Genomic DNA, 27,696 nt, shown 5'->3' with positions numbered 1-27,696 from the left:
GAGAGAGGAGGTCAGAGAGGTAGGGGGGCGCGGAGGAGTGGAGAGATTTGAAGACAACGGTGAGGATCTTGAAATCGATCCTCGCTGGAACAGGCAGCCAGTGCAGTCTGGTGAGGACTGGGGTAATCGGGGAACGGAGTTTGGTACGGGTAAGAACGCGAGGGAGGTAGGACTCGACTTTTAAGATTGTATGTGTCCACAAAACACACAGTCACTACACTTCAGGGTATAACCTGTGAAGCATTTCGGGATATCCTCTTGATTTGAAAAGTGCTAGACCAAATGTAAAGTTTATTATTATTGTGCAGAATTGTGGAAATTTCTTAAATGCAGTCTTTATCTGGAAGCCAACTCCACTAAGTGGGTTTTAAGCAACAAGTGTTTGTTATATAAACATTAAAAAATGTACTTAAATGAAATTATTTATCTGAACAGAGCAGTTAGATTCAGCCACTACGCCCCAAAACTCCGGAAACCCCCGGCTCGGAGTCAGGCTCTGCCACTGTTAAGCGTTTTGAGACACTACCCTGCATGGAGAGTGCTATATAACTGCAAGTTGTTGTAGTTGTTGTTGTGTTGTATTGTTGGAGGTTCCATCCTTTGGATGAAATTTTAAACCAAGGTCCTGTCTGCCTGTTTAGGTGGAATGCTAAAGATCCCGTGGAATTATTTGAAAAAAATTCTCCTGGTATAGTGGACAACAATCCCCCAGTTAAAATTAATCACTCACTTCATGGCTGTTTGTGGCATAATGCTGTGTGCAATTTGGCTATCATGTTTGGTTGTTATTGTTGTTGGATGGACAAGGTCACTGGTGTGAACCTTCATCAGAAAGTAGTTTCTCCCAGTACCCAACCATTCCTTCAGACAAAATTGGTCATTTGCTTCATGGTTTGTTTCTGGGACATTGCTGTGTACAAATTGTATGCGATGTTTGTCTACAAATGTACAGTCATTACATTTTACAGTAACTCGAGTGAAGTACCATGTGACTGCCTGATGTGGAAGGCGCTACATCAATTATAAGGATTATTAAATGGTATTTTCTTTAGAGTAGAGGAGGGTGTTAAGAATATTCTATCAATATCTATGGTCCCCTGCATTGTTAACATCTTTCAATGAGAACTGTAAATCTTTACAGTAGGCCTGGAAGAGCTCATTATTGAAAGGCCACAGGTGCACAGTAAAACCGACAGCAGCTATACTATAACACCCGTGGTAAAATGTGATGAAACGTTAGATCACTATATACAGTATATATATATGTAATAAACAAATTGGTAGTAATATAGGTGTGATTTTTATATTTGGAGAAGCAGCCGTTTTATATGTTAGCAATATTCACACTAACTGGCTCTCCTCGATATTCCTTCAAAAAGTGGGAAAAACACAATGTTGGTGCCCACATGATTTCTTCACACTGTTTTCTTTCTGTATCAGCCTGGTCAGTTGGTAGATCTCTCACCTTTGACTTACAAGATTGTGGGTTCAAGCCCCACGTTGGGCTATGTGCATAGTCTAGTCTGATACTCCATTGCAATGGTAGGATTTGCTGCACTATTGAAGGTGCCATCTCAGAAGAGATGTTAAACTAAGGTCCTGTCCACCTGTTGAGATGGATGTTAAAAATCCAATAGCACTATTTGAAAAGAGAAGGGAGTTTCTCCCGGTGTTCTGGCCAACAATCCTTCAAATAAAATTTGTCATTCACTTCATGGCTGTTTGTTGGACACTACTGTGTGCAAATTGGCTTCCGTGTTTGTCTACAAAATACACTCACTAAACTCTACAGTATATCCTGAAAGGTGTTATATCAAAATGTAAGTTTCTTGTTCTTTCCACAGCAGCAGATCTTCATATAAAATGCTTTACCCCCAAGAATGTTTTTCCTACCCTTTTCCACCTGTCTTATATAGGTAAGAGGCCTTTCCCTGCATTATTTCCTATTTGTATTTTCAGTGGAAATGGTTTCAAGTGGTATACGGTGGGGAAGGGTTAATGTCTCTGCTTCACTGTGCGAGAAAACATTCCCAGTGTCAAAAGAACTTCTCACTGATTTCAAAAGCAATCTGATATCACATGTGCAACAGCCACAGCACATTCAGAGAAGCAGCCGTTAGGATATTATTAGCATAGCAACAGAAAATGTCTTATGATATAATTGATCCAGCAACAAAGAACATTTATTCATACTCTTATACCAGTAATCGCATCAGTAAAGGCTAGATTTGTTCAGATATATTTAGGGTCTATGTGCGTTGCGCGGAATATTTTATACCCATCATTCAAAAAGATAACAGTAGCATGCAATATAAAATTAAGTAATTCTTTTACATCCAGTGTCAGTGTAAAGCACTCCCAGGTTAGAGGCTATACGGGTAAACTTCACATTACTTTGCCCCACCAATGTGCCTTAACTCCCAGCTTCAGAAATGCATGCTCTAAAACCCAAGTGAGACATTTCCATTTCCCACGCCAGCCATCCCTGGAGTCTCTCGGAGTTAGATTGCCAAGTTTAGTGCCAGCTGTGACAGTTCTGTGATATGAACTCGCCCATAAGAAGCTGGATTGTGACTCCCCAGCCTCATTTTATTTAGGACTCAGGCATCAGAGCAATAGCCTGTGATTTCATCATTTTGGACTGGATTCAGACTAAGGTCCCATCAATAAAAGGGTAGCATTATAATCCATTACACCACTCCTTCCATCACATCATTGTTTCCAATACTTGTTTTCTGTGCTATTTCATAACCATTTAAGCTTTGCTTTCTACAGATTTTTCTCCTCTGTTTTCGCTCTTAAATAATTTTGAGCTTGTTTTGGATGTTTTTTAATTGATAGAAATAATGAATAAATAAACCAAAGAATAACACATAGCCTTTAATTAAAAAATAGCACTGGCAGATTAAATGAGCTGTCAGTAACAGAACAGATAACTGCAGGGTGCTATCCAATGAAATACAGGTAATTTCCCAGAGGGTCCTCACTGTTATGGAAAAGCCATGCTGAGCTTTCATTCTACCAAGTCATGATTTCACTTCTGTGAGATGCCAGTGCTGTTGCTTTGCAGCAGAGCATCTATTAGTGCAAAATTTCAAACGCTGTTAAAAATTCATAATACACGAGACAGGAACTTCCTTATCAATGTTACCATTCTTTTCCTTTTTTATTTTGTTTGCAATTTTAAGCTTAATTTTTTTCACCTTCAGATCCTCCCAAGTGACACACTCTAGGCTTCGGGAGATGCAAGTGGAGTCATGTGATGCTAGCTCTCTGAGGAGGCTCTGTCCTTGTCAAGCATCAGCTGCAGTGTGGGCCAGGATCAGTGCCCTGTCGATCTTCTTTCCTATTGTTGGCTTGGGACCTAATCGTCGTCTTGGCTGAACCACATTTTGGTGGGATTCCTCCACATAAATTTCAAGCAAGTTTCGGACTTAGGTATCTCAGTTTATATTGTTCCACTGGCTTTACTCATTTTCATTTTTTTTATCATTAAAAGTATGTCAGCAATTAATCTTGGAGCCTTGGATAAAATATGAAAAGCAATATTTGCAGTCTCTTTATGAATAACCTGTCCTTTTCCTCCAAAGTTTGAAATGTATCATCATCTCCCAACTATTTTCCTCCCTCTCCACTGCTTGTTCTATTAAAGATCTCCAAACTTAGCATTCAGCTGGATCTCATCCAAATCACCAATGATATCCTAACAGTCAGTAACTAGTGCTTCCTGTGCTCTCATCCTTCTTGATGCCACTACCGACCTTCCAATCTCCTTCATCATTACAATTGATACTCTGGAAGGCTGAAATCAAATGGGTCAAATCACCTCTTCAACAAAACCTCTCTTGTGATCTTGTGATTATTCAACTTTATACTGCCACTGCCCTTATTCTTGTTTCCATTACAAGGCTCCTTCCATCAAGTGGAAATGCCATACGGTTTGGGCCACAGTTTCCTCCTCTGTGCCCATTGTCTATGTTACCCTGTGATCAACCACCAGCTAAACATTGTACAACAGGAATACTCCTGCCTGTTATTCCTTTCATACCTTTGAGATAAAGTGTCTCCTGCAGCTTGATGCTCCATGTTACAGTCCAGTAAGTGGCTCAGTGGGAACAAGCAAGTTCAAAGTTGAGTCAATGGCAGGGAATCAAACTGCCAATCGTCTGTGTTGGGAATCCGAGCTCTACATCACTATCTACCTCTGTCGGACTGATAATTTGATGCCATCTGGTGCATGAAGTAGGTCGGGTCAAAGATGTGTGTAGCTGGGGGAGATTGCATTCAGTTTGCATTAAGACAAACACAATGTGATTTTGCATCGTAAATGAGGCACCAAGTTATAAATTTAAGACAGTGTGACAATATTACAGCATTTGTCTGTTACACATACTGGTTGAACAGGATCTTTTAGATCTTTACATTAGAATGTACAAAACCCCCAAAGTCTATTGTTGTCCTTCTGCCCAGTTCATCTGTCGATTTTCAGATCAATATCATATGATAATTATTAGTGACTTGTGAAAATTCTTTCCTTTTCTCAAAGAACATGCATGCAGAGTAAATTACAATCCTTTATAGTTTTATAAGAAATGCACCAAAGAGAGCAATACAGTGGGGACGAGGTGGTGCACATGGGATAGCAATCATCTTTCACTTCTTGAACATGATTTTGAATGCATCTCAGTTTGATGTAAGCAATGCTTCCTCTATATCTCTCTCTCTTTCTCTCTCTCACTCTCTTTCTGTCTTTTGGTTGTAAGGGACCTACATGAAATAATTTTGGGCAGTTTGAACACAGTCCCTAGTGGGCACATACCATGACGGTGACTTGGGACAAGTAGTCACACAACTGCCACTCTTGTTTAGTGTGGTCACAAGGGTAGTTGGCTCGTAAAATGCGAACAAAACTCATATTGGTACAGAAGAGATGACCCCTTGAGATTAGGGTTATGATGACACATTTTTGGAATGTTGTTGAGACTCTCTTATTCTTCGTCTCGCCTCTGTGTGACCTGCAAATGCTTGGTGATGAACCTGGTGCCTAAAATGGAAGTATGTTCCATCCCATTCCTGACATCCCTCATCTTGATAAGTTTGGCCACAAAATCACACACAGTCACTCCACTTTACAGTATATCCTGGTAAGTATATTGGGTGGAATTCACATCCTCCTGATCCGAAAGGCCAAATATAAGGATTATATTAAGTACGAAAGAATCAGCAGAAATATTAATTTTGAAAAAAGGAAAACAATAAATCAATATTTATTGGGACACTGCAATGCCCTGTATCCTATTTAATTACATCACAAACTGACCAGTAGAATAACAAGGGCACAACACAAACACGCTGTTTGATCCCTTTAATAATAATAATAATCATAATAATAATCCTTGCATTTGATATAGCGCCTTATCACATCTTTGAGACGTTGCAAAGCGCTTCACAGAATATACTGTAAAGTGAGTTGATTGTATACTTTGTGGGTAAAAGGCAGCAGCCAATTGCAAACAGAAGTGTCCCACAAACAGTCGTGGATTGAAGTGACCAATTTATTATTATTATTTTTGGAGGAATTATAACCCCCCCAAAAAGTGATCCCCATATCGACTAACAACCGGGTTCCTACTTACTGCTAGGTAAACAGAGCCATGTGGAGTAAGGAAACTTGCCCAACATTTCCCCCAGCCGGGAATTGAACCCAGGTCTCTCAGTTGGGAGGCGAGTGCTCTAACCACTGAACTGGAGTGCTACACTTTGCAACACCTGAAGTAAAGCTTAACAACAGCCACTTCCTTAAAGATTAATAATTTTTCCTCAGGTGCAATAAAATATAAACGTAGCTATTTCTTCTTCAGCTCTGTGTCTGGGAGGCTTTAGCAGTATTGCATGTTACAGTTAGTGCAATGAAAGACATGTGTTGCCAGCGACTGAAGCAAACACAAATCACAGTGAATACTCATCCCTGTGAGATCAAAAAGCTGAGCTTAACCCTTTGGTCACCAGAACCTGCAGGGAGTTCTATAATCCCTGGTGTCACAAATATGATGTTTTTATGAGTGCAAAAGGTCAATCAGTGATTATCTTCTGTAGCCAGTGAGTCTGAACTCCTCTGATTTTTGTTCACAAAGACTTGACACCTTCTACCTTGAGATTTGAGACATATTACTGATTGTTAATGAAGCAGTTTAGAGGTTTAGTTCAAAAACAATACACTGCCAACTCCTCTTTGTGGATGTGCTTTTGAGATCCAGCATTTTGACGATGTTTGGGTCATTCCTGAATACAATATGCAGTTGAAGTTCAAGACAGATTTTCTAACCATCAAGAGGGAGTTTTAGGACATAGTTCCATAGAATTACACAAAATAAAACTGTATGGAAACAGGTCATTCTGCCCAACCATTCTGTGCTCTATACAAGTGTCTATCCTCCTATTCCCCTGTCCAATAAGAGTAAGGCTAATTATCAATTCTGCACTGGACAGCTTTCGTTTGGAGAACGAGTACTTCTGATTTGCTTACCAACTCAGTCATAATGTTTCATCAGGTTATCAAAGACTTTCTACTCCCTATGAGAGCATTATTCCACATCAACACGCTTTTCGGACTCTAGTCAGATTCACCCTAAGACTCTTTTTAATTCTCTCAGTTCATAATGTTTCCAGTTCTTGTGATGTATGTTTCCAGTACATAATATTCAACAATAACAACAACAACAAAATTACATTTATAGAGCGCATTTCACGTCGGGAGGACTTCCCAAAGCGCTGAACAGTCATATGTCGGGGCCCGAGTATGGGGGAGGGGTGGTTTAGGGGTGAGGCAAGGCAGAGAGGTGGGAGGGAGACCAAAGGCTTGCTCGAAGAGAAGGGTCTTGAGACCGGCCTTGAAGGAGACAAGGGAGGAAGTGAGGTGAAGGGACCAAGTGTGGGGGCAGAGGAGCTGAAAGCCCGGCCGCTGATGGTAGGGCGGGTCGAGACATGGAGCAGGCTGGAGCCTGCTGAACTGAGGGAACGGGCAGGTTGGTAGGAAATCAGCAGGTCAGAGAGGTAGGAGGGGGCTGAAAGTGAGGACAAGGATCTTGAACTCAATCCTCTGGTGGATGGGGAGCCAGTGGAGTCCAGCGAGGGTGGGAGTGATGCGGTCACGGAGCCTGGTGCGCGAGAGTACACGATCTGCAGTTTGTGAAAGGAGGAGTTGGGAAGGCCAATGAAGAGGGAGTTCCCGTAATCGAGCCTTGATGTGACAAATGCATGGGTGAGGGTTTCAGCAGCCTGAGGGGTGAGGCAGTGGGGGAGTCTGGCAATGTTGCGGAGGTGGTGGTAGGCAGTGCCAGTCATGGCACGGATGTGGGGGAGAAAGGACAAAGGAGAAGAAATTTCTTGAGGAGAAATTTTACCTGGGTCTAGATTTACTCCATATATTATAGAGTGGTACAAAATTTAGCAATTTTTTAAATACAGCCTTAACTTTAGTCCTGTAGTTTAGTGGTTAGAACACTCGCCTCGCAAGCAGGGCAAAACGTTAGGCAAGTTTCCTTACTTGCGACCCTATCACTCCCATCCTTGCCCAACTCCACTGGCTTCCCATCACACAGAGGATACAGTTCATGATCCTGGTCCTCACCTTCAAAGCCCTCCACGGTCTTGCACCCCACTACCTCTCCGACCTCCTAACAACCTACCACCCTGTTCGCTCCCTCCGCTCAGCGGGCTCCGGCTTGCTTCATGTCCCCCGCCTTGCTCGCCCCACTATCGGCGGGCGGGCCTTCCGCCATTCTGCACCCACCCTCTGGAACTCCATCCCGCAGTCCCTCCGTCTCGCCCCCTCCTTCAAGACCCACCTCAAGACCCTCCTCTTCGACTGTGCTTTCGATCTCCCTGCTTCCCCCCTCTGCCCTCCACCCTCCCCCACCCCGACCCTCAGCTTGGGTCCATAACTCTGTCTGTCCAGGGCCATGGGATGTCCGTCCAACATGAAAGGCGCTATACAAATGTAATTCGTATTGTATTCTCAAGTAAAAGAGTGATTTATGTCATAGCACAGTGCACTTGCAAACAAATAAAACAGATCTTATATCAGAGTGGATTCCATACAGCGTTAATCTTGATCTAAAATCTCAGTTTTATATGCAAGAGTATTGCAATTTCAATGTAATAGGTTTTTATATTGTTTGCATATTAGGTAGCCCAACATATCAGCGTACTAAATAAATGGGAGCTTCTCACTGCTGGATCAAGAATGCTATAAGCAATATTTGAGGAAAAATATTTTAGCAGATAGAAACCTGAGAGTTGGAGGAGAGAGTGGTCCAAGATCTAAGTGAAGTTGTAACCTGGAAGCAACAATATTTATTTTTATAAGCATTAAAAATATCAGCACACAAGAACACGCAGCATTCTTCATATTCCAGCTCAACAATGTGTTTTTTTAGCTGGTAGTTGGGTACTTTATGTCAAAACTATTAAGTAAGCCATTGAAACAAAACTGTGTTGGTCAAGCGTGCAGCCTTCAGCAAGATTTTGATAAGGTATTTCATCAGGCTTCTCTTATGAGTCATTCCAATGTACACAGAGCACAGGAGTCTCACAGGGAACCTGTCAATTGAGTTTTATCATTTTAACTAAAACAGTGGGATTACAGCATTAGAAACTCCTTTGCCTCAAAATCATATAAACACAAATTTTAAAGCCTTATAGAATACTAGCTGTACCCGTTGCAGCTACGCTTGCATTTCATTTAATCGGCCTTCCCTCTTTCACCTGGCATTTTTATTTGTCCTTGAAAGGCTTGATCTTTGCTTCTTAGTCATTTTTATCCTTTAAGATTAAAAAAATGTGCTATTGAACTCGTTAGCATCCCTTGTTCACATATTTGTACACATATCCTTTTGGGAGGAGTCCTGTGGGAAGACTCGTGTTGGGAGGACTTAGTGGGAAGACTCAGTGGGAGGACTCCTGTAGGGAGAACTCCTGGTTAGAAAGCGTTCTGGTTGGGAGGACTCCTGTTGGGAGAACTCCTGTTGGGAGAACTCCTGGTGGTAGGACTCCTGTGTGAGGACTCCTCTTGGAGGACTCATGTTAGCAGGACTCCTTGTTGGAGTCCATACATGTGTGATGAGCTTGTTTAGGTCACAATAGGAGATCCCTGAAAAAAAATGTCCATGACACACCCCTATGCAAGACCTTTCCAATGAGGTATAAATCATATCTCTACGTCAATCAGTTAGACAGACACACAGACAGACATTTTGTCTTTATTAGTATAGATAATACTGGCCTCCCAACCAGGAGTCCTCCCACAGGAGTCCTCCCACTGGAGCCTCCCACTATCTCGAAGGATATGGAACCTCTGTCACTACTTTGTTGCAGAATACAATGCATACCTTTTTGGGGGTTTAATAAAAGCATTTTTTAATATAGCTCATCAACAATAGGAGATTCCTGGAAAAAAATATGCCCATGACATTCCATCATATAAGACCTTTCCGATAAGGTATAAATCACATCTCTAAGTCAATCGGTTATTGGGTTCTTGGCAGACACACACACAGACACACCATCTTTATTAGTGTAGAGAAGAAGATGTAGCTGGAGATACAAGATATATTAATTTGACAAAAAGCATATTTGATGATTGCTTTTAAAATGTGATCTGTACACAATGAAAGGGAAAACATTTCTGGAGGACATTTTGTACATCAAGTATTAAAACAAATCATCACCCCAATGGTTCACTCAAAGCTAATGCAGTTCTGTGATCAAAAGCTGGCATTTTACAGCTCACCTTTCATTTATTTCAACAGTCATCTTGAGGTGTAACACTTGTGTTACACTACCTCGTGGGGACGAACAACACTAGGAAGTATCTCCCAGTCTTTCATATTCAAATGTACTCACATGCCTTATGGGACCATCACTCCCTTTGGAAGTGATCCTTTTTTTGTTTTTTTTGGCAAACTGTTTCACATTTGCAGCTCTACACAATGCCAGCTGACAAAACAGGCCTCTGTCAATGATAGGTATATGAGTGATCTATTCTTTCCATTCTCCCACTTAAAATTCATAAGGAAATATGGAAGATGAAAAGGCCATTCAGACCATTGAGGATTTTTCTCCCCCGTACTACCATTTGCATTACAATATCTTGTCTCGGGTCACTTAAGCTTTTGAATACCACAAACAAAATGATCAAGAAGGTAATTGAGGAAACTCCAGAGTATTAATCTAACATAACAACCTACAGCATATAATATTGACTAACCACCTTCCACCTATGGCATTTTCATAGTCTCAGGAGCACCCGGTCATGCTTCTTACACCATTTGATCATCTACATCTATTGTTATTCTTCAGTTGTTTCTCAACCAGATGCTGTTTTCATCCCACTCTTTTTGGTAACTGCTTTGCCTGCAAATCTGTTCCCGATATCTACAGAAAAAATATAATTTCTTTGAAAAGCTGGTCTCGTTTAAAGCCATGTATTCGCATGTTTTCTTTGTTCTTTGCTCACAGGCCCAGTAAAAAAAAGTAATACCTACATTATCCACGCTCTTTACCTTTTAAACACATGGATCATGTCCCCTTTAAATATTTTGTTCAAGAAAGACAAGTTCAGCATCTCTGTTCATAGCATTAAATTGATCATTGATAAAATTGCCTCTTTAAATTGCTTCCTCCCTACATTGGTAATCTCTGTTCTTGCTCTTTAGTTAAGAGCCCACAATCTTTGACTGTGGATTGCTAAATAAACAAAACAGCTTTTGCTCAGTAACTTGTTTCAGAAATCTGTTTAAAACAGTATTTTTGAACAATACTTGTTTTGGTTTTCTTGGATCTGTTAGAACTTTAAAACTGTTGTGTTTGTACATAAAAGCATGGCAGGATCAATCTGGTTACCATGAAACATGCCAACAAAATTCCATGCCTTTCAAGTAGGCATCAAAGATCCCATGTTACTATTTGAAGAGCAGAGAGTTTACTCAGTGTCTTCATCCAAATTCACCAAAAACGGCTTCATCGTTTATCTCATTACTGTTGATGGGATGTTGCTGGCGCCAATCACGGCCACATTTGTCTGCGTAACAACAGTCACTGCTCTTCAGAGTAACTGATTTGGTGAAGCACTTTGAGGCAATATTGGCTAGATGCTCTGCAAATCTTTATCAACAAAATAATTTGAAAGTAGCAGAATTTGGGGGAAACTTTAAGACTTATTTTGTTCTAATAAATACCAAATTCTGTGTGCGGGGGATGGGGTGAATGTCAGACACCAAGACATTACTGTAGTTTATTCATGGTCCAGATCCCCTGGATTTCACCTGAGGTAGTTCATGCAAAATGTTATGCATTTTTCACACATTTCCCCCACACACTCCAGTAATATATAAATATGATTCTGCATGGCACCAAACCCTCCATTGGAGAATTGCGTAATGAATGACAAACATTCAGGAATTACAAAATGCTTTGGGGAGGGGATGTGTAGGTACTTTTGCATCTGCAGAACATATAACACTTATGATTTCAAGGTGTCGGCATGTTAGGTGTCTTGGTTGGGGATGGTGGTGGTGATTTGCGCTTTGTTGAATGTTTATGCTTACTAGATTTTTCTTTAACTTTATATGAACAAGACATTAAGAATAACCAATAAATAATATTTTAACAATAAGTTCATCCGCACATTTTTATAAAAATAAAATTAATTTTTATTTATGGATGGTGTTAACATTCCCACATGTGTCAGGTTGGTTCAGTGGTAGCACTCTCGCCTCTGAGTCAGAAGGTTGTGGGATCAAGCCCCACATCAGGACTTGAACTCAAATACAGTCACACCACTTTATGGTAAATTCTGTGAAGCGCTTTGGGACATCCTTCTGATGTGAAAGGCGTATACCAAAGGCAAGGATTTATTTTAGTTTTATTGTTTTTTTTAAACTTAGAAACCCTTTTACTATTTCAGAATAACTGCATTGGAATTTTGATCCAAACATATGTAATTTGGTGTTTTATCAAATATAACTATTAGGATGAAAAATGCGACATTCAATGTCATGAATATCACATTGAATATTGCATTTTCACTTTTAGTAATATCTATATGGCTTTTAATATTTTAAGATGATTAATTCCCTAACACTTACCTTGACAAAATAACAAGTCTATCCTTGACACAATGCACAAGGATGTCAGCATACAGCACACAATGCCACCCTTTATGAACGGTGTCTGCTCTTAAGTTTCATTTTCTTTTACACAGAAGGTCTGAGAACACCACTGGAAACATCACCAAAGTCTTTCAACTGATTGATTTCCTTAATATGGGAACAGAATGCACAGGGACTGACTGCAATGAGAAATGTTTCAAGGGAATAGTTGTCAGGAATTTTTCTCATGTGAAAGGTCCTGTGGATGTTGTGTGACATGGACCAGAGCACGATATTCACAAGCCACAATAAGTTTTCACACAATCATTGGTTTAAAATGAAGAATTTGTCCAGCCAGTTTTCTGAGAATTCTCAGAAAGAACTCTCTCCACCATTATTTCATACTGGGAAAATTTGTAAAAGTTCTGCCAAGCCATACATTTAAAACATCCAGTTAAAATTGAGTTTCAGATTACTTATTTTTCTTCACTCTACTGGCTCACACATTTACTCATATGATAACCCTGTATTTTTGAACTGGGGTCACCGGCAAAGTCCCTTTAGACCTTTCAAATATTATGTCTTGGGATTTAGATAGGTTAAGTCCAATTTCAAAAGCAATACTATTTGTATTTCTATCATGTTATCCATCTGTCCATCAGTCCTTCCTTCCTTTTTTCCTCTTTATTTCTTCCTCTTCCATTCTTATCATTCCCTTTGTTGGCATTCCTTACGTTCGGAGTTTGGAGCCTCACTGATAAACAGTACACTTGTTGATGGTGACAACAACCAGATGACCTGAGCCTTCTATTCACTTACTGCTGATCATCCTGATAATGCCCTTTTCCTTCGGAGACATTTTGTAGATAATCCTATATATTTTTCTTTGTTAGACCATTCTAGACAACATTTGCGGATTGACGTGTGGAGACATGTGGTTTAAAATAAATTGACTTGGGAGCTGACATCTTTGACTAAAATAAATTCAGAAGCAGTGAACAGTGTGATTCCCAGTCTTGACAATACCCAAAGCTGTGCATACAAGAGGAACCAAAATGAACCTAAAATGTATGGATAATGTGTTAACGTTTTGGTTAACAGGACGCTTGGTCGCAAGGTTGTGCGACACATGAATCCACCAGCCACTCTTATGATGCATTTTGTCAGTTGCTGTCTGGGGTATTAAAGTAGGGTGTCTTGCTGTGGTGCAGTATCTTGACAGCTCTTGTAGGTTGAGAAGCAGCGTTCAGATGGCATTGGCTCCTGATGATGCCAGGGAGCCTGTGGCTGTCTCACCTCTTCTGACTGCCCTTAGGAAGGCTGCAAGAGGAAGAGGGGAACATCTGAGCTCTTCAGGGAAGGAAATCTACCAATTAAAAGAAAACTACTGAGCTCTCTGTGCAGTAAAAGAATCAACTGCAGCATTCAAAACAGCACCAAAAATTCAGTATCAGGGAGTAATTTCACTCAAAAGATACAGTGATATATCACTGACGCAGCCTATTTACATACATAACGCTTGCAAATATGTACCTACTAATTAAATGCATTCTAATATAAACTGGCCAGTGTTGAATACAATTAATAATACATATTATTAAGAAATAGCTTTGGCAGTATATCTTTATATAAAGTAAGCAGTGAGTCATTTTGAGACGGCAAGCGCAAGGTACAGATTGCAAAGTGTGCTGTGAATCTCAAGATTAGATTACTACCCTGTAATTATTGCCAGCTACTCAGTATGCAGGGCTTTATTTTGTGCAGTGACCGTCTCTTTACCTGCGTCTCTCACAGCCGACGACAACAGTGGCTGTTTAGTGTCTGGCTCATTGGGAGAATGACCTACCAGTGACAGCTTCCAGTGAAACCCACAGACAGGAAGCTTCTGGGCTTTACTCTCCCTACTTGGATCACCAGATAAACCAATTACACTTGCCAAACATGTTTGATAATTTTGCAAAGAAGCTGACAATGCGAGTATCATGCGGCTAGATTTATATGCATTAGGTTAACTTGTCAGGAATACCACACCACGATAGCCACAGCCCCGCACAGCAGAGACCCTGATTAAGCAGTTACCAGCAACCAGAAGTTTTATCTGAGAAAATTTGCAACCATTTAGCATGACAACAAGATTTGTAAGTGTCAATCATCCTCAATGAACTTCTGCTGACCTCATGGTTGAGGACTGTTACAATGTCATGAAGTAATTCGCCGAACAGTGATCCATTACTTATGCTCAGTGTTTTGGGGGTCAAGACATGAATATCAAGTCAGGGATAATTACCGGACCTATCAATAACCACTACCATGATCGGTGTGCCGATGACAGGCTACAATGTCCACTGAAAGGGGCAGTGAAAAGATGCCGTGGAAGATGCCAGAACATTTTGTAGTTTGAACATCTGCTGAGGCCCATCAACATTACCAGGGGACCTCACTGCATTAACATAAATTCAGATGACAAATGCACCGTGCTATTCACAGACTCATTAATTTGCAGAGGGTACAGTGCGCAGATTATTGTAAAATTTAAATGTCACCACTGGAACGTGGGCCTAATCATGAGTCAAGGCTACATCGTGTAAAATAACAATACGTATTGTCCGGGACTCTCTTCAGCTCTCATCGAGGAAATTAAATGTGATGAATACATGTGTAAATCTGTTTGGAGGCTGACGAGGCCCAGAATTATTTTTTATTGTCTGTTACACAATCCGTGTTGCTTTTCAGAAGAAAACTGTATCATGTGGCACATTTTTAGTTCATTGGGTGTTTCGGGAGAGCTATAGATACATGGCGCCACCCTATGGCCAAATAGACTGCGTCAGGAAGTGAACCACACTTGGAGCTGGAACATTGCTGAAGAATTAATTTACTATTCTATTAGCAACAAACTATTCGTTTATTTTTTAAAAAAGTGTATTGTGTACTTTTAAACAATGTATATGTTCATACTTTAAGAGGACACATGCCACTTTTTGTGTTACTGAGAATGGAGATTGTGGGTCCAAGACCCATATCGAGACTTTAAGATCAATCTAGGCTGACTTTGATATTATACCGGGCAAGCATTGGATCGTCAGATGTGCCGTCATTCGGATGAGATATTAAACTGAAGTCCTATCTCCCTGTTCAGGTGGAATGTTAAAGAACCCGTGGCACTGATTGAAAAGAGGTTATTTCTCCCGCTGTCGTGGCCAACATTCCTCCAGACATAATTGTTCATTCACTTCATAACTGTTTGTAGGAGTTTATTAAGTGCAAATTGGCTGCCACGTTTACCTACAAAATACACTCACTACACTTTACAGTCATTTCTGTGAAATGCTTTGCGACATCTTGAGCATGTGATAAGGATCTATATCAAATGCAAGGATTATTTTTTATTAATTGAGGTGAAGGGTGAAGGCCCATAGCACAGGACACCACCTACCATAATTTTAACTCAATGACGGAGAAAATGAGATATATCAAACAGAAGTGGTTAGGCGTTTCCTAGGTCGGGGTTTTAAAAGCCTGTAGTCAAAAGGAAAGAATGAGGAAATAAGTTAAGTCTTGAGGTCCCGATAGATTAAGTTAAAATAGGAGCAATGCAATGAAGATCATACAGGATGACATATTTGGAGCTTGGGAGGAAAAAGAATTAGGCTGTGGGAAATGCAATTGTCTATTCCAATCCACCAGCAGACTGACCTCGGTTTCTCAGGTAGCATGTGATAAAGTGTCAACCTCTCCAGGCTCACTATGGTGTCTGTCAATCTACCTGACCAGGAGCCAGAACTGCTTGATTTCCATGATCACTGTCTTAATCGAGTTTCTAAAAAAAATTGAAAAATATTTTTAGAATAATACATTCAGGAGAGAGGGCACCACATTAAATTACATTTAGTGTAGCAACGATAAAAAAACTTCAATATCTGTAGACCATTTCAAAAGCACTGCTGTTAGCCCCACCAAGAAATTATCATGTCACAGTTACTGCACAATTTTTAAGCAGTAATCTTGCATAATACGTACTGTGAAAAGCTATAAGTGCTGTAGCTCTGTAGACATTTCTGAAAATAGTGCTTGCTATAATGGGAAAGGTAGTTACACTTGTCACTTGTTAAAAGTACGAGCAGAAAACAAAAGGAAGTGAAATAAAAACAAAAAGCCAGCTGCGAGCTCGGCCCTTGCTATTAGAAACATCGAAAGTCCCAATGAACAGGGCTTCCTTTAGCAGTTATATGCTGAAATTATACTGCAAGGAAGGGTCTGTTTTTAACCTAGTGCAAACCAGCAGCACTGAGTTAGTGCTCCACTCAACATCACTTTCTTTTTTACTGAGAACCAAGGTGACAAGACACATAGCACTTGGAACGATCAGAAGAGAAAATAAGATAAATCAGGCAGAAGTGGTTAGGTGATATTCAACTTGGATTTTAAAAGCCTGTCAGTCTAGAAAGAAGCAAAGACTGAGGAAGATAAGTTACTGCTTGAGCTCTTGAGAAAGAATGAATTGGAGCAAAAAAGAAAGCATGCATTTTTAGTGCTTTATTATGTCAAAATATCTGAAAGCATCTTATTCAGTAATTGCTGTTAAGTATAGTAACTATTTTTTGCAGGCAAACACAACAGCTACTTTGCGCACAGTGAGGTCCCACAAAAGGCCATGAGGTGAAAGGCCAATTTGTTTACAAGATTGTTGGCCAGGACACAAGGGGAAAGGATAGGAGACAATTATATGATTTTTAAGTACACCACACTAGAGATTGAGAGAGGATGATCATGCAGGGAAACATATTTGAAGCTTTGGAGAAACAATACAAAAATGTCTGGAGGACTATTGTAGCAGTATTGATAAAATAGAGAACGACATGATAGAATGTGATGGAGAGACAGCAGGGAGACAGACCAATTGGTGAGAAAAGGATTATCTATTAGAAACAACCTTTTCTTGTAATCTGACCAGAAATGTAACTTAGGTACCAGAGAAGCCTTTCCAGACCTTGCAACAGTATTCAAACCTTAGACGAATTTGGGCTTTATAATAATATAATAATAAACCTTGCATTTGATATAATAATGATAATAATAATAAAGCACCTTATCAAGTCATTGAAATGCCTCAAAGCACTTCACAGAATATATTGTAAAATGAATTGACTGTATTTGTGGGTGAAACACTGAAGCCAATTATGCGCAGCAATGCCCCACAAACCAATTGTGGATTGAGTGACCCACATTTTTTTGGGGGGTGGGGGGGGATTTTTTTGAGGGATTATAACCCCCAAAAAGTGATCCCCCAATTGACTAACAACCGGGTTCCTACTTAATGCTCGGTAAATGCAGGTGTTTGGAGAAAGGAAATTTGCCTAACGTTTCACCCCGCCCTGTCATTAAAAACGGGTCCTCTCGCTTGCAAGGCAAGTGCACTAATCACTATGCTATGGGACTCCACAATAACTCTTTTGGAATATTAAGACTTATTGAAGCAACAGGAAATGTTTGGCATAAAACAGGAAACTGGGCTTCTCGGAGGTCATTTTAGCAATGTGGGAATGTCATTTAAAATCAATCAAAATAGTGAGGAAAAGATGAAGCAGGAATATGAGTGGAGCCACAGCAGATAGGCACAAGCTATCTTGTGCCCACAGAACCCTATTAACCAGTATCAGAATGCTGGTGACAATTTAAATGTTACCTTGCCACTTACATTAAAATATCAAGTTGTGCAATGGATTCTTGAGACCTTATTAAACTTTAATTTTCATTTAAAATGTTCATTTTGCACCAGTGGACGAACACACACAGTTCACGAACGCAAACAAACTTTCTGTTCTGCACCTGTAATTGAAAGCAGTGTTTGCTAACGCGAACAAACAGAACATGTTGGTGCAGTATAAATAAAAAGTACATTATAAACTTTTTAAAATGGTCCCAGATTGGACAACTTGATGTTGTTAATGTTAGCAAAGCAACAAGGCAATTAAATCCCTGACCTTAACATTGGCACCTACATCAGACGCTCTGCAACCAGCCTGATACTAAAGCAGTGCTTTTTCATTTTAAGTTAAGGCTTGCCATCTGATGATGACAAAAGTTACTTTGGCTGCAAAGTGACACCTTTTACCCTGCAAAGCTAAACCAAGTTTGCAATGAGTGTTCTTATATGTGAACGTTTCTTTTCTCTGTAATTCTCTGTAATTCCTCTTTTGAAGATTCTTTAATTAAGGTGTGTCCTTTCGTACTTACAAGACAATTTCCTTTAAACTGGTTCTGATTTTACTGCATGTTTGAAATAATCTTCTGGTAAAGTAATATGCAAATTATTGCTGAACGGTTCCAGAAGAAACAGTCAATATAAAGTGCAGTCTTCACAAAGTGGAGCTCAAAGAGCCATGTTCAAAGAACATTAACTCCATAAGACCGCAGAGATGTATGACACAGTAGAAACCCATTTAGATCATTTTTTCATGTTGGTGTTTGCTCTTCCATGAAGCCATTCAGCCAAATCCCAATTGCCTGTTGTTTCCTACACCCTTTAATACCCTTCCTCCTGTATGCTTTCCAATTATTTTTAAATGCCCATGCAAATCTGTTCTAAATAATTTCATACTCCAAAAACTGATGCCACTGGTGTTTAAGGGCATGATAATAATTCTTGCATTTGATATAGCTCCTTATCACGTCTTCAAGATATCTCAAAGCCACTCACAGAATGTATTGTAAAGTGAATTGACTGTATATTTAGCAGGCGAAACGTGGCAGCTAATTGTGCACAACAGCGTCCTTCAAAGAGTCGTGGATTGAGTGACCAAATTATTATTATTTTTATTATACTTTTTTTTTTGAAGGGATTATTACCCCAAGAAAAGCAATCTGACAATCGACCAACAACCAGGTTCCTACTTACTGCTAGTTGAATAGAGGCATGTGGAGTAAGGAAACTTGCCCAGTGTTTCGCCTTGCCGGGAATCGAACCCAGGTCCTCTCGCTTGCGAGGCGATTCAAAATTGGCTCTTACTGTGACCCCTCTTGCTCCTTATATATATATATGCATATATATTCATGCCCTGGATTCCAGACCCTGTGAAATTTGCTAAAAAGTGCTCTGGGAAAGGGTGTGGAGAATGGCAACGATTTATCAAATCAATGCCAGGAACCACCAACGTGACTAGGAGCTGCCCTTCTTAGACTGATCCAGAGTACAATTGTAGTACCTGTCCACAAGAAGGGTGGCGCTAGTGAGACAGAACTACCAAGGAATCTCACTGTTTTCAGGGGCTCTTAATATAGTGCTGAGGGTGATCACAACATATTTGGCAGCTGCATTAGAGGCCCAAAGTGTAATCAGGAAGGATCAGGAGGCATTCTATTCTCTTGAGTATTGTGTGAATATTCATTGGAATTAGATAAGCAGGATGCATCCCACCAGGGAGAGTGCGTATCTCATTCCGGATCCAAGGAAATTTCCGTGTATAGATGGCACACATATTGGATACTCATAAGCATGGCTAATCCGAAAAGGCTCATTAAACTGCCCAGTTTTTAAGATGAATTTAAAAATGTTTCAGAAGTTGCGCAACCACATCACTCCCACCCTCGCTCGCCTCCACTAGCCTCCCATCCCCCAGAGGATCGAATTCAAGATCCTCATCCTCACCTACAAGGCCATTCACCGCCTTGCTCCCTCCTACCTCTCCGACCTACTATCCTCCTACTTACCTGCCCGTACCCTCCGTTCCTCTGGCTCCAGTCTGCTCCATATCCCCCGCCCCAACCGCCCTACCATCAGTGGCCGGGCCTTCAGCCTCTCAGCCCCTAGGCTCTGGAACTCCATCCCCCAGTGCCTTCACCTTGCCTCCTCCCTTTCCTCCTTCAAGGCCGGTCTCAAGACCTTTCTCTTTGACCGTGGCTTCAGCTCCCCTCTCGACTCTCTACCCTCTCCTCGCTCCCTCCCTTCCCTCCCCTCACCCTGACCATTTCCCCACTGCTCGGGTCCTGACCCAACTGTCCAGTGCCTTGGGACGTCCTCCTGACGTGAAAGGCGCCTATAAATGAAATCTTGTTGTGGTTGTTGTTGTTGTTGTTGAGACATGGAATAAGAACAAAATTGAGAAGGAACAAGTTTACCTGTTTAGCATCTCCCTTTTTACTGTAATATGCTTACAAATGTGTCATTGGGTTTTAGGCAAAGGCTCTTTTGTTGAGCCCTTGGGCGGTCCTGCAATAGGATTAGATGGCAGAGGACATCCAGGAATGGTATATTATATGATGCTCTTCAAACCCTCTGATGGTCAAAGCTCTCTGATGACTAACCTGAACTTATCTGAGGTTAGAATGGAATAACTGACCTAGATTCTTGCCTTCATGCCTGTTCAATGTTTAAGTTCTCTCCCCCACCTCCCTCTAGCTGTATTGAACATTCTCTCTTTGGCTCCATCACAAAACAAAACCATCTTGGAGATTCTGCTTTTGACTTTGAGCAATTAAGGTACGGAAAATGAAGAAGAGAAAATGGAGTAAAAACAAAAACACAACAATAAGCCAAGTATTTACTTGGGGTTTTTTTTCTAAGTGTTTTCTTACTAATATTACAACAATAAAACAATTCCTTGTGTCTAGGCAACTTTATTATTTATTAGTAGTAATAATCCTTACAATTGCCATAATGTCTTTTATAGACAAATGTGATGGCTAATTTACACAGAGCTATGTCCCACAAACAGCCATGAATGCCCAATTTAATTTGGGGGATTATTGATTAGAACAACAGGAGTAACTCCGTTTTCCTTTTGAAAAGTGCCGCGTGATGTTTGATATCTACCTGAACAGGCAGATAACAACAACAACAAGATTTCATTTCATAGGGCAGGGGATGTGGAGCAGACCGGAGCCAGAGGAATGGAGGGTACGGGCAGGTAGGTAGGGGGATAGTAGGTCGGAGAGGTAGGAGGGGGCAAGGCCGTGAATGGCCTTGTAGGTGAGGATGAGGATCTTGAATTCGATGCTCTGGGGGATGGGGAGCCAGTGGAGGTGAGCGAGGGTGGGAGTGATGTGGTCGCGAAGCCTGGTGCGGGACAGTACACGAGCTGCAGAGTTCTGAATGACCTGCAGCTTGTGGAGGGAGGTGCTGGGAAGGCCGACGAGGGGAGAGTTCCCATAGTCCAGCCTTGAGGTGATAAAGGCGTGGACCAGTATTTCAGCAGCGTGAGGGGTGAGGTAGTGCTGTAGTCTGGCGATATTCCGGATGTGATGGAAGGCGGTGCCAGTTGTGGCGCAGATATGAGGAAGAAAGGACAGGACCTTGGTTTAAGGTGTCATCCAAAGGAGGGCAGACCCTGAGAACTGCATTGGAGTGCCAACATAGACTATATGAGATCCAGCTTGAGGATTGAACCCATAACCTTCGGACTCAGAAGGGAAGAGTGTTACCAACAGGCCAGGCTGACACAATTTGCAATATTAATGTTTGCTTCAGTGATACCAGTGAAAGAACTCTGACTAGCCTAAGGAATCTGTCTGCTGATAGTCGGGGGGGGGGTTAAAAAACACAAATAGTCATGATTTACTTTAACATCCTTTTGGTTTCTGCACGTTTTATTTATAAAATAATGTTGTTCAAATAACGAGTGCTAACTCCAATATTGGAGAGATTGCCTAGGGACATTTACTGACTCCAACAGTGCGAGGGAGCTAAATTATGCACACAGTCAAAATGCCAAGTTCACAGCAGAATTCGACAGCCTGATAGATTATGCTGTAATATTACAACGTATACCCCTGGAGAGGATCTCTAGGCCAAGGAACATCTACCTGGTTCTAACAGAGCAGCAGTATGCAGAGTAAGTTTGTGTCAGCAGAGATGCCATCACTCACAATCTACAAGCCTGATGAGTATCTTAATCCTCAACCTTGCACTACAGCCCTACCTGCAGCAGTCAAAGTAGCTGTTGGAATCAATTTCTCTGCTATTGGCTCTTTCCAATCTCCAAGAGGAGATTTTTGTGGCACTGCAGAGGCAAACATATGCAATTGCATTGACAAGGTGGCAAAGGGCTTCTACTGAAAAGAGGAAGATACATATACTTCTCAAGATCAAGAGAAAAGTATTGCTAACCAGGATCATTTCTGTACTGTTGTTGGGTTCCCCTGTGTGCTTAAAATGGCGGACTCCGTGCAAGTGAAAATGAGAGCCCCCAAGGCAAATTCTCTTGCATACATAAATCACAAGAGATAGTTCTCCGTGAATACACGAGTTGCCTGCTATGCCAAGCATGAAATCATGCAAGTAACTGCCAATTTCCTTCGCTCAACTCATGATTCATTCATTCTGAGTCAGTCTCGACTACCAAGGGCATTTAAACAAGATGATAGGATGAATAGATGGTTCCTTGGGGACAATGGCTATGGTCTGAATACATGGCTGTTGACACCTCAACAGAACCCACATGGCTGGCAATGATGATGAGGCACATCCAGCAACACAGAACATGGTTGAGAAGCTAGTAGGACAAACTAAAGCAAGGGTTTTGTTCGTCAGACCAGTTGGAAAGAGCCCTCCAGTACCATCACCACGAACAAACAGCGACAACAAATTGCATTTATATGACACGTTTCATGTCAGGGGGATGTCCCAGGGCATTGGACAGTCAAGGCTTTGCTCACAATTTTTAATATGCTGCACGCTCCAAAAAACAGACACTCCGGAGAGGCATCTGTAGTAATATACCTGAGAGAAGAATCTGATTGCTGACAATGAACCTTGGATTTCAGCAGCTGTGGAGAAGAGAGAGTCCCTGGCACTGCTCAGGGAAACACGAGAATTTGATTACAAAGTATTTCAACTTTAAAAGAAATTTGCTCCTGTGTTCATAAGTCTTGACATGAAACCATTTCTATCCTTTGTTGAAAGATATATATTAAAGATGCATTCAAAAGAAAGCTAGAGCTTCACATGAGGGACAGGGGAATAGAAAGGTATAAGAGGGAGTAAAGGAATGGGTGGAGACACATGTGAAGTAGAAACACCGGCACGGACTAGTTGGACTGAGTGGCCTGTTTCCGTGCTGTACATGCTTTGTAAATCTTTGTAATTCAGAATTTTTTTAGAAACAATGCAAGAAAGAATCTGATTTTCGTGAAAAGACCGTTGTTCATTTGCAAGGCTTGGACCAGTAACAAAAACAAAGATGTTATGTAACCAAACCAACAACTTGCCTTGAAATGTATCCATTTGTATAAGATGATGCTTTTCAATTAGTGCTACTTCAAGTATACTTCATATAAACTGATATTAACGTGAGAGCCTGTATATTTAACAGAATGAATACTACAAACAATAATTTTTATGCAGCTGTGTTTATTGTACCAATCTATTTGTGTGTGCCCTGATGATTGTCGTATATTTCATAATATCTGTGCACTCCTTATCAGTTTTTGCTTAGTGTATTGCTGATCAGTTTGTATCACAGGTCAGGACACTGCTCGTGCAAGAAGCAAAAATATCTAATTCAGAGAATAGGAAACAGAGTTTATAGAGAAACAGTATTAGTACATTGGGGCAGTAAGCACTTGTCTCATTACAATCCAGGGAAGAATATCTGCTGACATCAGTGATGCCTCCAATGGTAATAATAGTAACAATAATCCTTGCATTTGATATAGAGGCTTATCACGTCTTTGAGACATCTCAAAGCGCTTCACAGAATAAACTGTAAAGTGAATTGACTGTGTATTTTGTGGGCGAAACGCAGAGCCAAATGCACACCGCAGTGTCCCACAAATAGTCATGGATTGAGTGACCATATTTAGGAATTATTACCCCCGGAAAAGTGATCCGCCAATAGACTAATAACTGGGTTCCTACTTACTCCTGGGTAAACAGAGGCGTGTGGAGTAAGGAAACGTACCCAACATTTTGCTCTTCCGGGAATCGAACCCAAGTCTCTCAGTTGGGAAGCAAATCCTCTAACCACTGAAATACAGTGCTACACTTTGTTACACCTGTAGGAAAGCTTAACTACAGCCACTTTCTTGTGAGGCAAGTGCTCTAACCACTGAGCTACAGAACTCCACATGATGATAATGCATTTGACTTGCTGCTCAACAACAACAACTTGGATTTATATAGCGCCCTTCACGCCGGACGGCGTCTCAGAGCGTTTCACAATAACGGATCCCGGGGCCAAGCCATGGGGAGGGGGTAGAAGGTGACCAAATGCGCAGTCGAAAAGAAAGGTCTTCAGCCGAGACCTGAAAATAGGAAGAGAGGGGGCGAGGCGAAGGGAGTGAAAAAGAAAGTTCCAGAGTCTTGGGGCATAGGGGCTGAAGGCACGGCTGCCGATGGTGGAGCGGAGGATTCGGGGGACAAAGAGGAGGCCAGACCCAGTGGAGTGAAGGCAACAGGCACTGTTGTGAGGAGAGAGGAGGTTAGAGAGGTAGGAGGGTGCAGAGGGATGGAGAAATTTGAAGAGAAGAGTGAGGATCTTGAAGTCGATCCTCTCTGGTACAGGTAGCCAGTGCAGTCAGGTCCTATCTTTCACACCACCTCGTCACTGCAAACAGCTTCTCCTCCAGCTCCCACACCATCTTGTGCGGCATTCTTCAGGGTTCTCTCCTCGGTCCCCTCCTCTTCACCCTGTACATGCTCCCCCTTGGTGACATCATCCACAGACATGGGGTAAATTTCCACATGGAAGCGGATGACACCCAACTCTATCTCTCTTCCTCCACCCTCAACTGCAGGGCTACTGGCGTACTGACCGACTGCCCGTCCGACATCAAGACCTGGACAAGGGACAACTTTCTCCAACTGAACGTCAGCAAGACGGAGGCCTTCCTGATTGGCTCGTGTCTGTGCCTCCGCACCTCAGGCGCTGGCAGCATCAGCCTCCATGGTTGCACACTCAACCTCATTAAGCCAGTCAGGAACCTGGGTGTCTTGTTTGACCCTATACTGTCCTTTCTCCCCCACACCAGCACTGCTTACCACCACCTCCGCAACATTGCCAGACTCCGCCACTGCCTCATCCCTCAGGCTACCAAAACCCTCACCCACACATTCGTCACATCAAGGCTCAATTATGGAAACTCCCTCCTCATCCGCCTTCCCAACTCTTCCCTTCACAAGCTGCAGATCATCCAAAACTCTGCAGCTTATGTACTCTCGCGCACCAGGCTCCGCAACCCTATCACTCCCACCCTCGCCCAACCCCACTGGCTCCCCATCCCCCAGAGGATCGAATTCAAGATCCTTGTCCTCACTTTCAAGGCCACCCATTGCCTTGCCCTATCCTCCCTGACCTGCTGACTCCCTACCAACCTGCCCACTCCCGTCGTTCAGCGGGCTCTGGCCTGCTCCATGTCTCCCGCCTGACCCGCCCTACCATCAGTGGCCGAGCTTTCATCCTCTCTGCCCCCACACTCTAGAACTCCATCCCACAGTCCCTTCGCCTCAGTTCCTCCCTTGCCTCCTTCAAGGCCGTTCTCAAGATCCTCCTCTTCAATCGTGCCTTCAGTCGCACTCCCACCTCTCTGCCTTCCCACACCCCTACCCCACGCTCGGGTCCTGAACCCTGACTGTCCAGCGCCTTGGGACGTCCTCCCAACTGAAAGGCACTCTATAAACGTAATTTTGTTGTTGTTGTGTGTCAAGAATGTTTTTATAGGCAAATAAAGCAGCTATTTCGCACACAGCAAGGCAGCACAAACCAGTCATTAGGTGAATGCTTGATTAATCTGGAGGATAAGTGGCCAGAACACTGAGAAAACTACTTTGTCTTTTCAAATATTGATCTGTAGTTTCATGGGAATTTGAATATCCAGCTGAACAGGCAGATGGAAGGATAAGTCCCCAACCCTTGGTTCTTGCCAACCCGCACCTAAACTCACCAGGATTATGTAAGCACCATTCAACAACAACAACAACTTGCACTTATATAACACCGGGCTGCATCTCAGAATGTTCAACACTCCATACCAAACAAACAGGAATCATACATACTCTATGAGGAATTCTCAATAGTTTGCTTTGGTTTTTCTTAGGTACGGTAATGGGTTTCCACATGTGTCAGAGAGACAGACATGTGGCTGAGCAAAGAAAGTGACATAAAAACTTGCAGCTTTCACATCCAGAAGCAGTGGGAGCAGAGCCCCTTTTCCTTGCTGTCTGGCAGTTGTTGCCTGGGAACATGCCTCTGGAGGTAACAGTGTTGTTTCATTTAGACTTGCAATGCTCCTTCTGAGCCAATATAAACACAGCTCAGCACCCTTTTTTGATCTTTTAATAAAATTTATAAAGTATATTTGTATGCGTGATGATACTATTGGGGGAGTTTTACTTGCCATAGTTATTGAATTTGTCAATGTGAGAGATGAATTAGCATTAGCATAGATATAGTCATTAGTGCAGGATGCTTCAATCTCTTGTCATTTCAACTACATATGCTAATTCTTCTCCATTATACCATGGTAACTCCACCAATCCCAGTACCACAATGGTGCATTAACACTTATTGTTTAAAGAGAACATGTGACAAAAGTAACAGAAAAAACAAATGAATATTAAAATTGATCACAATTCTTTTTAACGGATTGATTTTAAAAGGTTTGTGTGGATGCCAGGAACACACTACATCTTTAAAAGGAGCTCCAGTAGTGAGTCTCTAATCTTCAAGATGCTCACTCTTGAGTCTACAGAGAACAAACATGTATTAAGAAGTAGCTGTCAACTCACATACACAAAAATAGGTCAACGAATGAACATATTAAAAAGGTTCAGATTCACAAAGATCAGATTACAACAAAAACAACAAGATTAGGTAACATATTGGATAATTTTACTTTCAAATATATTCAAATAGTTATTGTTGTGTAAAGATTAAGAGATAAACCATAATGTAGAACAGTCATATTGCAGGGTCTTTTGGGAGTTAAACCTTAACCTAAGGACAATTGACATTTTACCCTTTAATCCACCCTTTGTATCACACACTTGGCAGTTTCCCTTAAGAAGGGCAGATATGGGCTATCAATCAAAAGATAACGTAAAGTGTGCTCACATGTTATATAGTGCTGTTATCCATGTGGAAGTGCATCAAATGTCCCACTTTACTCCCAGGGCTATGATGCTTACTCAGATTTTACTCCCATGGGAATACAAAGCAAAACAAGGATTCATCATATTTGTACGTTCCTTACAATGGCTAATGTCACAATTGCTGACTTTTAAAAAATTAGATTTTAATTTTATCCTTTGTTAATTATTTTATAGAGTGTTTTATAAATACTTTCTCAAAGTGCTTAATTTCATGCCCATGGGATATGGGAGTATTTTGCTACCAGCATGAGGAAAGTATGTTTTCTTCTACTGAATAACATATAAGAGAATAATAGCTTTTCTTAATGTTCTTCCCTACTCCCTCCAATTTTGCTTCCTCCCTTTTCAGTTCCATTGTTGGCTTGCTGCCCTTGGGTACATTGCCCAAGTATCTATTATTCATGTGTGAACCTCAATAGTAAATATTGGCAAGCCAATCCACCACCAAGAGCCTCAAACTTG

The sequence above is a fragment of the Callorhinchus milii genome, unplaced genomic scaffold (genome assembly GCF_018977255.1).
Source record: "Callorhinchus milii isolate IMCB2004 unplaced genomic scaffold, IMCB_Cmil_1.0 Scaffold1, whole genome shotgun sequence".
NCBI lineage: Eukaryota > Metazoa > Chordata > Chondrichthyes > Chimaeriformes > Callorhinchidae > Callorhinchus > Callorhinchus milii.
Note: the sequence above shows the minus strand (reverse complement) of the source record.